Raw genomic sequence first — 15,465 nt, 5'->3', positions numbered from 1 at the left:
ACGGACACAGACTCAAGTTATACTTTGAAGAAATCAATACTACGGAAAGAGACGAAACCACCTTCTACCCTAAGGACAAATAAATTCAGGGTAACTCTAAGGTTTTAAACTCCATTCTCGATTTTTATTCTTATCTTTAAGAGTGGGGTTAGATTGGTCTTTCCCTAGCAGACCCTAAAGAACTAGTCTTCTCCCTCCATTCTACCTTTTTAATTTCTTTTTGTTTTTATTGTGTAATTTCAAGATGCGCAGTCAGTATATCTACAACCATTTCATTTTAAAGTGCGATAAGATTTTACCGAGGGATGTGGTGTTAGATATTAAGAAAAGATGCGATAAGGCGAGGAAAGAAGAAAGACAGAAACTAAATGAGACAAACTATGCAAGAGGAAAATCTAAATCAGCTAAAAGGCGTCGAGCACGTCATTTGGGTAAATGTGTGAAATGTGGAAAACCGACTCACTCCGGAGATTGCCCAAAGAACCAAACGGACTCTAATTACGAGTACGTAACCTTATGCCGAGAAGGGCCTTTAAAATGTGCAGAAGAAAACCTCTTAAACCAGCGAGGTTACGCCTACGAAGCAATGGGGAGCGAAATAATGCGACTCCACTACGAGGCGAGCCAACGAGGCTTCACTCTTTAAATCTTTTTCTCGCCAATTGTGTGCTTGTGCATTTTTGTGTGTAATGTTTTGGTGTGTTTGGTTTGTTTTTGTTTGTTGTATGTTCTATTAAAACGGTCTACCATTTAAAAGTGATGAACCTTGAGTTCAATATGTTTTCATTGAAAACGATAAATGTTAAGTGTTACAACTGAATTATCGTTTTTCAAATTGCACGAAATTTCTTGTTGGATTCATAAGATATCTGTTAAATAGTAAACCACGAACACAAAAAAAAAAAAAAAAATCCTTTCTACTAAATTGAAGGTGAAACGCCTTGAGTTTAACTTGTTTCTTTGAAAATGAAAATGTTTAGGTGTCACAACTGAATTTTCATTCTTCAAATTGCACAAAATTTTTGTTAAATTCTAAAAGTCTACAGTAGATTGCAAAATATACCTTTTTATCAATAACCGTAAAAATATATAACTTGTAAATCTTTGTCGTGGATAATGATAGGTTTGACGACCGAATTTATCTCTACCTAATCGATAGGAAACAAAGTTTTAAGTTTGAAAATTAGTTGATTTAGGGGTATACAAAAAAAAAATAGAGTGTATTTTAATTTGTGTAATTTTTATTTTTCATGTACTTGTTTTAAAAATAAAAATGTTAATAATTTTAACACAAAAATAGAGTGTTTTTTTTTATTTTGTTTTCGAAAAACTTTTAAAACTTTAACTTTTAATGGATTGAATTTTATAAATTGAAATTATTGAAACATGTATTGAAATTAAAAATTTATAAATGGATTAAGATCAGGTCTAACAACCGAATTTCCGTTACAAATATAAATTTATAAAAGATATTTTTAAATTCAATTGATTTTAAGTTATATATATAAAAAAAATTAAAAAAAAAATTAAAAAAAAAAATTTACAGACAAAGCATACGTGAATCGTGTAGACCTACACGAAACGCGTGGAATTCAAAGCATACGCGAATCGCATAGATCTACGCGAAACGCGTAGGGTCAAAAATCTGGACATATCAAGTCGGGCAGAGGGCTGTTCTTCACACACTCTCTTTCAATTTTTTTCTGCTGTGGACGAGAAGAAAGCACAAAAACCTGAAAATCACACCCAAAAACTTAAATTAACAATTCCAATCTTCTTCAATTCTTCAATCTTTCAACATGCCTAGATTGGTAAGGGTCCTAAACCCATTTTACCTCATGTTCTTCAAGTTTTTCATTATTTATTTTTATGGCTTTAATCCGAATTATATGCATTATATTGTTGATTTTTGCTTGATTATTGCTATATCTATGTTGTTAGTAAGATAATAAATCTGATTAGCATGAAAAATTGATTTTTAATTGGTTATTAAAAAAATTAGGGTTTATACAAATTGGGGATAATTGAGAAATTGATACTGAGGTGTGTTATTTTGGTTGTAATTAGATGTTTTTAACTGTTTTGTCAGTAGTTATAACTCTTGAACATGATTTTGTTTGTTTGATTTTGTAATTTTTAATTTTAGTATGATTTTGATAGTTTTTGTCATTTTAATGAATCAAGTATGAACTTTAATGCTATTAAGGATTGTTTAGAAGCTGAAATACACGCAATGTGATTGAATTGAATTAGATACACTTAGATAAATTGCGTGTTTTCACTTGTGAATTAAACTTTGCATATGAAACTTGATTTTTGATTTATGATTTTTGGTTTGTTTCTGTTTTGTTTTGAATCATAGAACTATAACTTCCAAAGTTGTTGAAATAAATTGATTCATGTGGTGTTGAAAACAAGTTTGTAGGTTAAATTTAGACTCTTTGCTAACATTAACACATCCTATTGGGATGATTTTCTTGTTTTAAAATGTTATACAGGGACCATTTAGAATGAGGGCATTTAACCAACAACAAGCACAAGATCAAGTTACCCCCGAAATGGAACAACAACTCTTGAACCTACACCCGATCCTGCAATTTCCTAACGAATTACATCAAAGGGTGCAAAAAGTTAAGGATTTACTCATTCTGGTAAATCGAACCATCTCTCCAGTTTACATTGTTGATTGGGATCCCCTAGGAGACCCAGTCAACTTAGATACACCGATAAGGGAAATTTTAACCCAAAGTTTCACGAATGAATTTGGGGAAATCACGTATTATAATGACTTTGAGAGATTGTTTAGGTTAAATTCTCCTGTATATAGAGAATGGTGTTTAGAATTTTATTCTACCGTTAGGATGAATATAGACCCGGAAAATATCGAAGATACTAGTTTCCTACAATTTAGATTGGGTGGTGTAGATAGAGTAATGTCCCTAGGCGACATGACTATGGCTTTAGGGATTTACGACGGTAATGAGATGAATGCTCCAGGTTTTTGGGAATATATTTTTACAGGAGCTAGGTATACAGGAGATTATGATTCTTTGAGTGTCTGGCGCTCTTTTTCCCAAAAGAATACTTATGTAGCAGGCCAAGAATCATACCTTAAGATCACTGATGTTCGCTATCGAATAATTCATAAATTTATAGCGAACACAATTAACCAAAGGGCATTCCTTAATACAGATAATATTAATTATGTTGACCTTTGGTATTTGGATGCAATCAGAGATAGGGATACGTTTATTAGTATACCCTATGGAGTGGCCTACTTTTTAGCCCATTTTGGTAAGGGTGCTAGAGGATCCAGTGACATGTCGGGGGGTCACTATATCACGTGTTTGGCAGCCTGGTTCGGTCTCGACCCGAACGAATTAGCACCTCCAATCCAACCGATAGATCAACAGGTTAAAACTTTAGGATTGGAGGTGTATAAGACAGCTAAGGCTATACGTGTGAGGGGTGGGGTACGTAGTTTAAGGCAACAGGAAGTTGCTGCTCACGCACCTATAGAAGAGGATGATGAACCCGCGAGGGAAGCTAGGAGGAGACGCAGAGAGACAGATCAGGCTAGCTCGTCTCATACAGGTACTTCTGATTTCGATATGCTCCAAAATTCTTTTAACGCATTGAGTTTAGATATACGTAACTCATATCAAAACTGGGGAGTGAGATCAGAAGACCAGTATACTACTTTGTCTCGGCAATTGGGGGATATTAGGCATACCCAACTAGATCAGTATAATTTTCTGTCCAACATCCGATACGATCAGAGGGGTCAGGGAGCACAATTAGAGTGGGCGCATCATCAGGCATATTTATACGCGTCTAACCCGCAGAATTACGCACCCTCAGCCTATCCTTCATACCCCCAATGGCAGACACCCAATGACCCTCTACCTCCACCATATGACCATAACGCCGCCATAGCCGCGAGTCAGGATGCATATAGGCATTTCTACGAGGAACAACGCCTAAACGAACAACGGCAGCAACAGCAACAGGAAGAAGGCGAACAGGGAGGCCCGTTTTGGAATCCATTTAACTAGTTCTTTTATTTAAAACATTTTTATTTTTATGGTTTGTAATAACATAATAGTATGGTGTGTATTGATACTTTTAATGTTTCTTATGTTTTATTATATATTAGTAAGAAATTAGTGTGGGGTAATATTGTTTTGTACGATTGAAGTACAACCCCATGTTTTGTATGTTTTTAACATGGTTTTGACAGGTACAAAAGAAAATGCAATTAGACGAAACGAAACATCGAATTACATTGTGATACAAACGTTGGATAAAATCATAGGTAAAATAATTTGAAAATCCAAATGGGTTAACAAAGGAAGTTCCAAATACTTCACACTATTTGTCCTCTCAAATTTATACATTATTATCTAATTTTATGTAATGAGGGCATTACATAATCTCAAGTGTGGGGTGGGAATATATAAATTCTCGAGAACTTATAATTTGGTGATTTTTATCAAGATTTATAAAAAATTTTAAACAAATATATCAAATAAATTTTTAAGGTAATTACGAGCGATTAAAGCATAGGTGTCAAAAACCGAAATTATCGTCTCAATACATTAAAAACGCATAAGTTTATTTGTTTAAAACCTATAAAAGAAAACCAAGTATAACAAGAATTTATAAAACCTTATGTTGAGAACCATATATCACATGTTTCTATGAAGTTATTGCAGATATCATTGCTTTGGAACGTATAAACCTGAATATTCCACTATTACGAGTAATAGAGGATGAATCAAGTCCATCCCGTAAGGAAGTAAAGTCTTCCAAATTGACACACTTGCTAACTTATGTTAGAAGATGTAGTCCAGAACAGCTGTAGGTTGACGAAAAATCTTGAAAAGTCATCCCTAAGATCGGCTGGAAATCCACCTAACCTCAGCATCAAACAGGGTTTTTGGTGGTCAGACTTATCCTAACCATGAGATGGATCTGTCTCGTACAATGGGGGGCACAATGCAAATTAGCTTTTAAGACTAATGAATCTAATCCCCAGATGGATGATCTCCGTAAAGATTAACCGCATCTATGTTTGACCGCGGTCAACATACATATGCCATAAAAAATTGAGGTGTGCAAACTCATGGTTCACCGATGATATTTGGACATGATATAATTTTGTTCTAAAACTTATGCTATTTTATGAATTATATTGTGTAAAACCATTTTTTTGGACATACGGCTTCAAGTTCCATGATACTACAATCATGGGGGCGAATAGCTTGCTAATCGCCGACTGAGACTTCGGTTTTCAGTTACCCTCTACCGGAATTTGAGGTTAAAACCGGAAAACGTGTCTAGTGTAAAAACTAGCATGACATTTTATAAAATCATAAAACGTTTTCACAAGGTCCAATTTTCCCTAAGGATCCAAATTTTTAAACCCTAATCACGAGTTTCATGTTTGTTTCTGTTGTCAGAATTTCGTTTCGTGTGCGTGTGATCCCATAAATACTGTGTTGTGTAATATATTTCATATACCGTGTGTTTCATTTCGTGTAGTGTGTGTTGTGTGATCTAATGTTCGATAATAAAGATATATATAATGTTCTAATTCTGTTCAAAGATGTAATTGCTTGAGGACAAGCAACGTTCAAGTGTGGGGTATTTTGATATTGCTCTAAACATACATATTATTCGATGCAATATCACTTATATTTCATAGGTTTTTACCATCTACAAAGACATTCAATGAGCATTTCACGAGAAAAACGATAAAAGTAGACAAGGGCTTGCTATTCGAAGAAACGACGATAAAACGATAGTTTTAACCAAATTTATATCAAGAAACGTTTATCCGAATGAAAGTACAGGATAAAAGAAGAAAAGAGTTTAAATGGAAAGTGCCAAAACACAGGATCAACAAAGAACAAACGAAAAAGAAAAATAAAGAAAACTGCCAGTTACTCTTACACGAATCGTGTAGAGCTACACGAAACGTGTAGAATATTGGTCATACGCGAATCGTGTAGCCATACACGAAACGCGTAATATTAGGCCAGAATAGTTACCAGAACGTGATAATGGGGCGGCTGGCTTTTGATTTTTAAAACAATTCTTTTTCTTAAAATGAGCTACAGCAAAGAACCAACTAAATTTCACCTACTACTTCTATTACATGTTAAATACGGAGTACAGGGGGTGTGCAGAAAGACAACACACACAACAATTACTATAATCAAATATAGTGTCATTTTATTATTCTGTATAATTAGTTTCAAGTATTTAGGATAGTTTCAAATATTAAGGGTGTATTGTTCGTGATGAAGGGTGTTATTGTACGCGTGAAAGGGGTGTTATTATTGTAATTTTCCTACCGTTTGAAGTTAATGAAAGTGAGGATATTTTAGTAAGTTTACTCTGTTAAAATTAGCGTTGTTATTATGTTTACATATCTATATTTTTATGTTTACCCTAGTGAAATGAATAGCTAAATTTCTATAGTGTTTGCTTAGATGTAGAGCCCCTAGTGAAATGGATTGTTATCATTTGTAAAAGTTAAAATGTAACTTTAGTATTTTTAATATTGAGCCTAGTTAAAAGAACCATTATTGTGTAATTAGGTATTTAACCCTTGCCACTTAATTTATTAAATTTAAATAACGAATGTTGTTTTTATTTACATAAATTAAGCTTCAACATTAAAATGATCTAGACGAATTTATGGATAAGTTATTAATACCAATTTAGAAATAAACTTCGGTGGTTTGGGTAATATCAATAATTATATGATAGTGAAATTATAAAAAGGGAAACCGTTATAATTTGGGTATTGGCGAAAGTCAAAACTAGGCTAGGTCTCAATTTAAATACTTAGGGAATAGTAGCTATCTAAAAAGAATCCGATGAAAATTAGATTTATTTTAGTTAGTTGTAACCTTATATTTATTCGAAAGAAAAATATAAAGTTTGATACTAAAACATTTTAAATAGGGCGTAAACTTAAAACAATCCATGGACCTAGGGGTGACACATTTAAGTAAATACTCCCATTTTATCCCATATATATTTCTTGTAAAAGTATTGTTATCATTATTTACGAATTATTATTATAAAATATAAAAGATTACATAAAAATACTTAAAATTCGTACCAGACTGTTTGTCACATCGAATAAGTCATACGCGAATCGCGTATGTATACGCGAAACGCGTACGACTGTTTATCAAACTGTACGATCAGAATCACACAATTCGCGTAGGTTTTAAATTATACGCGATACGCGTATCAATACGCGAAACGCGTATGTACAAGACACGGCTACAGTACCAGTAGGGTTAAAATTAGGGTTTTAGTTATTTAATTATTTATATTTAGGTTATTACTATATAATTTGTTTTAGTTCTTATAAAATACTTTAATACATGTTAAATCCTAATAATTAGTGTTAATTATAATACTTTATAATTAGAAATTAGTTTACAATTAGTTAATTATTTTAATTCCTTTTAATTTGTATTAATCTTTTTAAACATGTCATTTAGTTAATTTAAATAAGTTTATATTATAATTGCTCAAAACAAAATTCTAAACATATAGTTTTATTAAAAGTTACTATTTTACTAATTACCATTTAGTAATATAATTAATGCATCATAATTAGTATAATTTCATTTAGTTCCTTTTTAAGTTAATTATTGTAATCTTGTAATTTTATTTAGTAAATTAGTTTAAGTTATTTTCTTTTACTGTTATTTTATAAATTCCTAATCCAAAACCCCCTTTAATTAAGTTTGATATCAAAGACTATTAAAAACCATTAAACACTCCATCTCCCTGTGGAACGAATCGAATTTACCAACAAACTAAACTGCACGGATAAGACTAGTTGCCTATATATGTGTGAAATCAACCTAAACTCAATAAAATACCACATATACAATAAATCAATTCGTGTAACAAAACAACTCAAATCCGTTCAAAATAAAGGTTACGATCCAGCACCATCAATTACGCTAAAACAATTAAAAAGAGACAAAATATAAAAATATACTAAAAGTTGTAAAAATTACAATTTTTATAAAAATATTATTTTTATATTATTTATTTTATAAAACTATTAATTTTTATATATTAATAAAACTAAATAAACTTAATATTACAAATTAAGTAAATAAAACTAAATTAATTAATATTAATTAACTAATCAAACCCTAATTAGGGTTTTATTAATAAAAATTAAAATATACTCCGTAATTAATGCAAGATTAGGGCTTCTTGTGGCCTGTCAGAGAGAACTCCGCGAGTCGCGGTACTCCCAGCTGGAAAACTCCGCAAGTCGCGGTGTTTGATAATACTGGGCTCCGATTGGGCTGAAACAGTTCGGCCCAGTTTCGTTTTATAATTAAAATATGCTTTGGGTTTCGATTTTAATCTGGCCCAGTTCGTTTTTTATAATAATTTGATAAAATAATAGATATATAATTTATATAAAATATATTTTAAAAACTTAATATAAAAATACTTATTAAAAATAAAAATCTTAAAAATAAGTTAATATTATTTTTTTCGGTTTTAAAATTTTTTATGTTTTAAATAAAAAAAAAATATTTAAATAAAACTTATATTTTTATAAAATAAAAATAAAGAAACTTTATAAAACTTAAATATTTAACAAACTCTTAAAAATATTTATATTTTTGTTTTTCTTTTTATATTTTTTAATATTTAAAACGTATTTTTACAAAAACGTATTTTTTTTTTATAAAAGTAAACTAAAAATAAAAATCTTTTTTTTTATATTAGCGTTGCGCTTCCGGCTTTTAAGCAAGAAATTGATCCCCGGCAGCGGCGTCAAAAATACTTGATGTTAAAGCTAAGGGGTATATAAAATAGTTTATATTTTACAGGAAATACTATTAAATATGATACAATTTTACACAAGATATTTATTTATTTATAGAATGGATATACTTAAACCTTGCTACAACACTTATAGGCAGTGTACCTAATCGTACAGTAGTGTAGTTTTTAGTAAGTTCGGTTCGTTCTACAGGGAATCTTTTAGACAAAGCTTAACGCTATATTAGTTTTATTTTATAAAAATACAAATATATATATATATATATATATATATATATATATATATATATATATATATATATATATATATATATATATATATATATATATATATATATATATAAGTAATATTATTATTATAAAGGGGGGTTTTTACCGTTTAATGACCGGTTTGTCGATTTTTAAAACTTTAGTCGCAGTTAAAACCTGATGTAAAATAATAAAAATAAATATAACTTAATTTAAAGCGTAAAGTAAATAACAATAATGAAATTGCGATAAATAAAAGTGCGATGAAATAAAATACAATAATTAAAAAGTACGATAATTAAAAGTGCAATTAAATACAATAACAATAAATTAAAGTGCGATAATTAGAAGTGCAATTAAATATAAAATAAAGGAAATTAAATATGAAATAAAAGAATTATGCTTATTTAAACTTCCGTAATCATGATGTTTGACGTGTTGATTTTAGTTTTATGCCCATGGGTTAATTGTTCTTTATCCTGGATTATTTAATATGTCCATACGGATTTGTCCATAATAGTCCATCAGTCATAAATATAAAGAGCAAAAGCCTTCGTCAAATTATTCTTATTCCCGAAGTCAAATATTCCAACTAATTGGGGATTCGAATTGTAACAAGGTTTTAATACTTTGTTTAATGAAAACACCAGGTTATCGACTGCGTGTAAACCAAGGTTTTACTACTTTGTTAACAATTACACCAATTACCCTTGAATGTAATTCACCCCTGTTTCAACAAGTCTATTAACTATTAATCCAGTTCCGTGTCCGGTAAAATGAATAATTATTGGTATTTATAGATATCCCGCCCACCGTACTCAGTCAAGCGTATGTGGTTATATATAAATACGTCGAATTATAAGTTTGTATATTAAATTAACAAGGTATTATTTAGTTAATATAAAACCCATTAATAGCCCATAGTCTAATTTCCACAAGTGTCGTTCTTTTATCCAAACCCCAATTATGGTACAAAGCCCAATTACCCAATTTTAATATTTTTAGCCCAACATCATGATTACTTCGGTATTAAATAAGCATAATAATAACTTAGCTACGAGACATTAAATTAAAAAGGTTGAACATAACTTACAATGATTAAAAATAGCGTAGCGTTACACGGACAGAATTTCGACTTACACCCTTACAACATTTGCTAACATACCCTTATTATTAGGATTAAAATTAAAATTAAAATATAAATTATAAATATAAATATTACGTATAGATATAGAGAGGATGGATATATGATTATTAAAAACGATCAGAATTCGTTGGGTTTTATATGGATTTTCGAATTTGGCTGCTCCGCAACTCGCGGCATTTTTGCTCTTCAAACTCCGCGAGTCGCGGAGTTTGAAATTCCAGCTCACTCCAATTTGGATCTTAGTCTGCCGACGGTTTATTATATAAATATAATATATATATAATTTATATAATTAATTATATATTATATTATATTTATATACATAGTTAACTTGTAATTTTTAGTCCGTTGCATCGAGCATTGAGAGTTGACTCTAGTCCCGGTTCCGGATTTTCGAACGTCCTTGCGTACAATTTAATATCTTGTACTTTGCATTTTGAATCTTGTACTCTTGTAATTTTGAGACGTTTCTCATCAATAATTGGAACCTTTTTGATTGTATTTTGTACTTTTGAGCTTTTTGGTCGTTTGCGTCTTCAATTCGTCGAATCTGTCTTTTGTCTTCACCTTTTATTATTTAAACGAATATCACTTGTAAATAGAACAATTGCAACTAAAAGCTTGTCTTTCTTGAGGAATAATGCTATGAAATATATGTTCGTTTTTAGCATTATCAAAACACCTGGTAACCGACATTAACAAGATGCATATATAAGAATATCCCCATCATTCCGGGACACCCTTCGGATATGATATAAATTTCGAAGTACTAAAGCATCCGGTACTTTGGATGGGGTTTGTTAGGCCCAATAGATCTATCTTTAGGATTCGCGTCAATTAGGGTGTCTGTTCCCTAATTCTTAGATTACCAGACTTAATAAAAAGGGGCATATTCGATTTTGATAATTCGACCATAGAATGTAGTTTCACGTACTTGTGTCTATTTTGTAAATCATTTATAAAACCTGCTTGTATTCTCATCCCAAAAATATTAGATTTTAAAAGTGGGACTATAACTCACTTTCACAGATTTTTACTTCGTCGGGAAGTAAGACTTGCCCACTGGTCGATTCACGAACTATAACAAATATGTACATATATACCAAAGTATATTCAAAATATATTTATAACACTTTTGATACATTTTGATGTTTTAAGTTTATTAAGTCAGCTGTCCTCGCTAGTAACCTACAACTAGTTGTCCAACGTTAGATGTACAGAAAACAATTGTTATATATTATCTTGAATCAATCCACAACCCAGTGTATACACGTCTCAGGCTAGATCACAACTCAAAGTATATATATTTTTGGAATCAACCTCAACCCTGTATAGCTAACTCCCACATTACTGCATATAGAGTGTCTATGGTTGTTCCAAATAATATATACACATGGGTCGATATGATATGTCAAAACATTTATATACGTGTCTATGGTATCCCAAGATTATATAATATATTAGAATACATTTATAATACAATATAAGTTAGCTAGGATATAATTAATATAGACTTGTTACCAATTTTCACGTTGCTATAACAAGAAAAATTATCCAATCTTGTTTTACCCATAACTTCTTCATTTTAAATCCGTTTTAAGTGAATCAAATTGCTATGGTTTCATATTGAACTCTATTTTATGAATCTAAACAGAAAAAGTATAGGTTTATAGTCGGAAATATAAGTTACAAGTCATTTTTGTAAAGGTAGTCATTTCAGTCGAAAGAACGACGTCTAGATGACCATTTTAGAAAACATACTTCCACTTTGAGTTTAACCATGATTTTTGGATATAGTTTCATGTTCATAAGAAAAATAATTTTCCCAGAAGAACAACTTTTAAATCAAAGTTTATCATAGTTTTTAATTAACTAACCCAAAACAGCCCGCGGTGTTACTACGACGGCGTAAATCCGGTTTTACGGTGTTTTTTGTGTTTCCAGGTTTTAAATCATTAAGTTAGCATATCATATAGATATAGAACATGTGTTTAGTTTATTTTAAAAGTCAAGTTAGAAGGATTAACTTTTGTTTGCGAACAAGTTTAGAATTAACTAAACTATGTTCTAGTGATTACAAGTTTAAACCTTCGAATAAGATAGCTTTATATGTATGAATCGAATAATGTTATGAACATCATTACTACCTCAAGTTTTCTGGATAAAGCTACTGGAAATGAGAAAAATGGATCTAGCTTCAAAGGATCCTTGGATGGCTTGAAAGTTCTTGAAGCAGAATCATGACACGAAAACAGTTCAAGTAAGATTTTCACTCGAAATAAGATTGTTATAGTTATAAAAATTGAATCAAAGTTTGAACATGAGTATTATCTTGTATTAGAAAGATATGTTACTGTAAATAAGAAAGATTTCTTGAGGTTGGATGATCACTCTACAAGATTGGAAGTAAGCTAGCAAACTTGGAAGTATTCTTGATTTTATGAAACTAGAACTTGTAGAATTTATGAAGAACACTTAGAACTTGAAGATAGAACTTGAGAGAGATCAATTAGATGAATAAAATTGAAGAATGAAAGTGTTTGTAGGTGTTTTTGGTCGTTGGTGTATGGATTAGATATAAAGGATATGTAATTTTGTTTTCATATAAATAAGTCATGAATGATTACTCATATTTTTGTAATTTTATGAGATATTTCATGCTAGTTGCCAAATGATGGTTCCCACATGTGTTAGGTGACTCACATGGGCTGCTAAGAGCTGATCATTGGAGTGTATATACCAATAGTACATACATCTAAAAGCTGTGTATTGTACGAGTACGAATACGGGTGCATACGAGTAGAATTGTTGATGAAACTGAACGAGGATGTAATTGTAAGCATTTTTGTTAAGTAGAAGTATTTTGATAAGTGTCTTGAAGTCTTTCAAAAGTGTATGAATACATATTAAAACACTACATGTATATACATTTTAACTGAGTCGTTAAGTCATCGTTAGTCGTTACATGTAAGTGTTAACGATCTTGTTAAATGTTGTTAATCCAATGTTTATAATATCAAATGAGATTTTAAATTATTATATTATCATGATATTATGATGTACGAATATCTCTTAATATGATATATATACATTAAATGTCGTTACAACAATAATCGTTACATATATGTCTCGTTTCAAAATCATTAAGTTAGTAGTCTTGTTTTTACATATGTAGCTCATTATTAATATACTTAATGATATGTTTACTTATAATAATATCATGTTAACTATATATATAACCATATATATGTCATCATATAGTTTTTACAAGTTTTAACGTTCGTGAATCACCGGTCAACTTGGGTGGTCAATTGTCTATATGAAACCTATTTCAATTAATCAAGTCTTAACAAGTTTGATTGCTTAATATGTTGGAAACACTTAATCATGTAAATAACATTTTCATTTAATATATATATATAAACATGAAAAAGTTCGGGTCACTACAATTACGACCTCAAAACTGACCAAATCAAAGACACTAAACATGTAGAAACATAAAACCAATAAATTTACACTCAAACAACATCAAATCTAACCATTTTGACCCAAATTACACACTTTGTAAAACCTGACACAAAAAAACCCAAATTTCTCAAAGATTAAAGCATGAAATGCTATGATTCTTACCTTGATAGAATCAGTAAAACACAAAGAACAAGATAATGTAAATGATTTGAGCTCTAAAACAAGAATTAAAGATTAGGGTTTTATTAGGTGAAAGAGATGGAGGTACGGTGTTTGAGAAGAAAAGTCTAGAAATGGAAAGAAGGACACAGCTTTAGCCAATTAATTGGGTTTAATTCCCACACTGTGCAACACACAGGTATTTATCAGTTATATGATATCTTTCGTACGTCATTTGGCAATCCAAACGAAGTCCAAATTAAATAAACAAACCTGTTCTGTGACCCTTGTCAAAAACTGGTCCTAACCACATCATTATTAAATAGTAAATATTAAATAAAAATAAAAGCATATAATAACACAATGCTAACTTAAGGGTAATAGTAATCTTACAGCTAGGCCCGACTGAGGATGTTACAATTGAAGGTTGCAAGCTTGGTTTATCATTCACCGAAGGCGTAAGGTGAGTGGAATAATTATGCATGTATGTATATAGTGTATTTATTTGTAGGCTATGGCGCGATAGTGCCATAGTATGTGTGAGTGTGTTATAGTGCGGACCACGGAGCCGGTAGCACTATAGTATAAGTTGTGATGCAAACCCCGGAGCCGGTAGCATCATGACAATTGCTATAATGCGATCCACGGAGCCGGAAGTATCATGGTAGGAGTATTGTAGTGCGAGCCACGGAGCCGGTGGCACTACACTAGGAGTTGTTAAGGTATGAACCACGGAGCCGGTAAAACCTTAGCATGAGTATGACTTAAGTTGTGATGCGAACCACGGAGCAGGTAGCATCATGACAATGGCATATGGTGCGAACCACGGAGCGGGTGGCACCATAGTGTGTGTATGGTTAACCATATAGTTGTTTTATGTATACGTTGTAAAGTATCATATTATATTGTTATGGAGTATATGATATTGGTTATGCTAGTTGTGGTAATTGGAGGTCATTAGTTTATACTTGGAGTTTGTAGCTAATTATATTTCTAGCGAATATGCGGTGTGTGAGTAAGTGATTGCAAGTAGGTATATTATATATGTATGTGAATAATTATTGCATTCACTAAGCGTTTTGCTTACCCTCTCGTTGTTTACCTTTTTAGGCTCCAGCGTGAATAAGGGCAAAGGTATCCGTTTGGATTAGTGACTCTCGGGGAGTTAGCTTTTGGAAGTTCGACCAAGATTTGGGTAGTTTAACCCCAAACACCATGCTCTAAGTATCGTTTGGAAATTAAACTAATATGGCCGAGACTTGTATTTTGTACAAAATTCGTAATTCGGGACGATGTGGGCCCGGTGTTGTAAAACTCGTTTTTATTTTGGGAATCCCTTAGTTTTACTTATTGTAATGTGTTGTGAAAACCTTTTCGTTTAAAAGTGTCGGGAAGCGGGAGATCTTTTCGCGTGAAAAAGACATTTGGGACAGCAGGAAATGGAGCGGCGCGCCCCATATGGAGCGGCGCTCCATTTGGCCGAAAACCTGATTTTGTAAAAAAAATAAAAAAACGTGTTTCAGTTGGATAACGGGTTGGGTCGTTACAATCATCCCCACGCCAATTATTATTATTATTATTATTATTATTATTATTAT

The sequence above is a fragment of the Rutidosis leptorrhynchoides genome, chromosome 8 (assembly GCF_046630445.1).
Source record: "Rutidosis leptorrhynchoides isolate AG116_Rl617_1_P2 chromosome 8, CSIRO_AGI_Rlap_v1, whole genome shotgun sequence".
Lineage (NCBI taxonomy): Eukaryota > Viridiplantae > Streptophyta > Magnoliopsida > Asterales > Asteraceae > Rutidosis > Rutidosis leptorrhynchoides.
This window is presented reverse-complemented; position numbering follows the sequence as displayed.